The following is a 3,474-nucleotide window of genomic DNA, read 5'->3' as shown; positions in this document are numbered from 1 at the left end:
GATTAGGTGAGTGGGCAAATACATGGCAGATGCAGTATAATCTGGATAAATATGAGGTTATGCATTTTGGGGTCAAATACACGGAGGCAGAATGGTGGCAGACGAGAAAAAGGGGAGGTGCAGCGAGACCTGGGTGTCTTGGTTCATCAGTTACTGAAAGTGGGCACGCAGGTACAGCAGGTGGCAAAGAAGGCAAATGCTATGTTGGCCTTCGTAGCTCGGGTATTGAATATAGGAGCAGGGAGGTCTTACTTCAGTTGTACAGGGCCTTAATGAGGCCTCACTTGGAATATTGTGTTTAGTTTTGGTCTCCTTGTCTGAGGAAGGACGTTCTTGCTATTGAGGGAGTGCAGCGAACGTTCACCAGACTGATTCCAGGGATGGCTGGGCTGTCATTTGAGGAGAGACTGGATCAACTAGGCGTTTATTCACTGGAGTTGAGAAGGATGAGAGGGGATCTCAAAGGAACATCTAAGATTCTGACGGGACTGGACAGGTTAGATGCGGGAAGAATGTTCTTGATATTGGGGAAGTCCAGAACCAGGGGAGATAGTCTTAGGATAAGGGGCAGGCCATTTACGACTGAGATGAGGAGAAACTTCTTCACTCAGAAAGGTGTTGACCTGTGGAATTCCCTGCCGCAGAGAGTTGTTGATCCCAGTTCTTTGGATATATGGCCCTTACGATTAAGGGGATCAAGGGGTATGGAGAGACAGCAGGACAGCGGTACTGAAGGAATGTTCAGCCATGATCTGATTGAATGCCGGTGCAGGCTCGAATGGACGAATGGCCTACTCCTGCACCTATTTTCTTTGTTTCTCTGTTTCTATCCACGTAAGTAGATTACACCCAATACCAGGTGCTTTGATTTTGCACACAAATCTCTTGTGGGGGACCTTATCTAAAGCCTTTTTAAAGTGCAAATACACCACATCCATTGGTTCGCCCTTGTCCACTCTGCAAGTTACATATTCAGAAAATTCTGAAGCTTGATTTTCCCTTCATAAATCCATGCTGACTTGGACCGACCCTGTCACTGCTTTCCAAATGCGCTGCGATTTCATTTTTAATAATTGATTCCAACATTTTCCCCACGACTGATGTCAGGCTAACCGATCTATAATTACCCATTTTCTCTCTCCCTCCTTTTTTAAAAAGTGGTGTTACATTACCAACCCTCCAGTCCATGGGAACTGACCCAGATTCGATAGACTGTTGGAAAAGGATCACGAATGCATCCACTATTTCTCGGGACACTTCCTTAAGTACTCTGGGATGCAGACTATCAGGCCCCGGGGATTTATCGGCCTTCAATCACATCAATTATCCCCAACACAATTTCCCATCTAATCAGCATATCCTTCAGTTCCTCCTTTGTACTCGATCCTCGCTCCCCTAGTACATCCATAAGGTTATTTGTGTCTTCCGTCGTGAAGTCAGAACCAAAGTGTTTGTTCAATTACTCTGCCTTTTTTTTGTTCCCCATTATAAATTCACCTGAATCCGACTGCAAGGGATCTACGTTTGACTTCACTAATCTTTTTCTCTTCACATATATATAGAAGATTTGGCAGTCATTTTTATGCTTCTGGCACAATTCGTCTCGTACTCTTATTTCCCACTTTTAACGAAACCCTTAGTCCTCCTTGGCTGAATACTAAATTTCTCCCAGTCATCAGGTTTGCTGATTTTTCTGGCCAATTTATATAAATCTTCCTTGGATTTAACACTATCCTTAATTTCCCTTGTTAGCCACGGTTGAGCTATCTTCCCCGTTGTATTTTTACTCCAGACAGGGATGTACAATTGGTGAAGTTTATCCATGTGGTCTTTAAATGTTTGCCATTGCCTATCCACCGTCAACCTTTTAAGCATCATTTGCGAGTCTATTCTAGCCTATTCACGCCTCATAACATCGAAATTACCTTTCCTAAAGTTCAGGTACCTAGTTTCTGAATTAACTGTGTCACTCTCCATCTTATAAACAATTCTACCATGTTATGGTCACTCTTCCCCAAGGTGCCTCGCACAACAAGATTGCCACTTAGTCCCTTCTCATTACACATCACCTAGTCTACGATGGCCAGTCTGGAATACCATCCCTAATATACTCCAGGGAATCGTCCTCCACCGCATTGCTACCAGTTTGGTCAGCCCAATCAATATTTAGATTAAAGTCGCCCATGGTAACTGCTGTACCGTTGTTGCACACATCCCTTATTTCAAGTTTGATGCTGTCCCCAACCTCACTACTACTGTTTGGAGGTCTGTACCCAATTCCCACTAGCGTTTACTGTCATTTGGTATTATGCAGCTCCCCCCCTACCGCTTCCAAATCATCCAAGCTAATGTCCCTCCTTATCATTGCATTAATTTCCTCTTTAACCAGCAACGCCACACCGCCTCCTTTTCCTTTCTGTCTATCCTTCACAAGCATCTTATCTACCTGCCCTGCTACCGTCAAGGATTTTGTGGACATGCACTCCAAGGTCATTTGCACCTCTACACTTATCAGTGGCCGAACATTTAATGTTTATTCGCTTTTCCTATAAGCACTCCCCAAATGCATTATCTAACACTTCTCCGGGCTGAATTCCATTAAACCCCTGACCAGTTCTTTGATATCTACCTGCAATGTACAGCTTTCTTCCTCATTATCAACCATACCTGGTTGACCAATCTTTTAGTCACCTGCGCTAATTTGTATTTAGTGTTTCGGTGTCAAATTTGTATCGCATAATACTCTTGTGAAGCGCCTTGGACGTTTCGCTAATTTCAAGGTGCTAATTATTTATAAGTTGTTGTTGTTTAACATGAGTGTTACATAACGTTATATAGAGATTGCATCACAGAAAGAGACAATTGTACCTAACTGGTGTTGCTGGAGTTAATGCTGCAGACTACCCTACTTCACTTGATCCTATCAGCATATTGTTCTATTGCGTTCTTCGTCATCTGCTTACGCAACTCCCTTTAAAATGAATCTGTGCTATTCGCCTCAACTACTGCTCGTGTAGCATCTTCCACATTCTAACCACTCTTTGGTAAATAAGTTGCTCTTGAATTGTCTCCTGAATTTATCGGTGACCTCCCGTTCTGAACTTTGCACAATAGCAAACATTTTCTCCACATCAACTCGATCATATACCTTCATAATGTTAAAAATATATCTCACTTGTTTTTCGAGAAAGAAGCTCTCAAGACTGTTCAGTTTTTTCGAAATGTAAATTCTTTCAGTCCTGACCAAAATTTATCCTTCTTTGCTGTAAGATTCTGTGATTCTACGATTTAATTTTCACATCGACTGGGAGATCCAATAGGGCAAGCATGCAAGCGGCAACTCTGATAAATTGTACCAACGATTCGACTATTAAAGCAGCTCGACTGTATAGCTGCGATGGCCGAGTGGTTAAGGCGTTGGACTCGAAATCCAATGGGGGTTTCCCTGCGCAGGTTCGAACCCTGCTAGCAGCG

General features: G+C 43.1%; 1 non-coding gene across 1 annotated transcript; it reads left to right on the top strand.

Annotated features, from left to right (window-relative positions):
• The first annotated feature begins 3,391 nt into the window (after positions 1 to 3,391).
• Positions 3,392 to 3,474, top strand: trnas-cga (transfer RNA serine (anticodon CGA)). The gene has a single exon. It is a non-coding gene; the product is annotated as a tRNA-Ser (tRNA).

This window comes from Pristiophorus japonicus, unplaced genomic scaffold, assembly GCF_044704955.1.
Source record: "Pristiophorus japonicus isolate sPriJap1 unplaced genomic scaffold, sPriJap1.hap1 HAP1_SCAFFOLD_187, whole genome shotgun sequence".
Taxonomy (NCBI): Eukaryota; Metazoa; Chordata; class Chondrichthyes; family Pristiophoridae; genus Pristiophorus; species Pristiophorus japonicus.
Note: the sequence above shows the minus strand (reverse complement) of the source record. Positions and strands in the feature narration are given on the sequence as shown.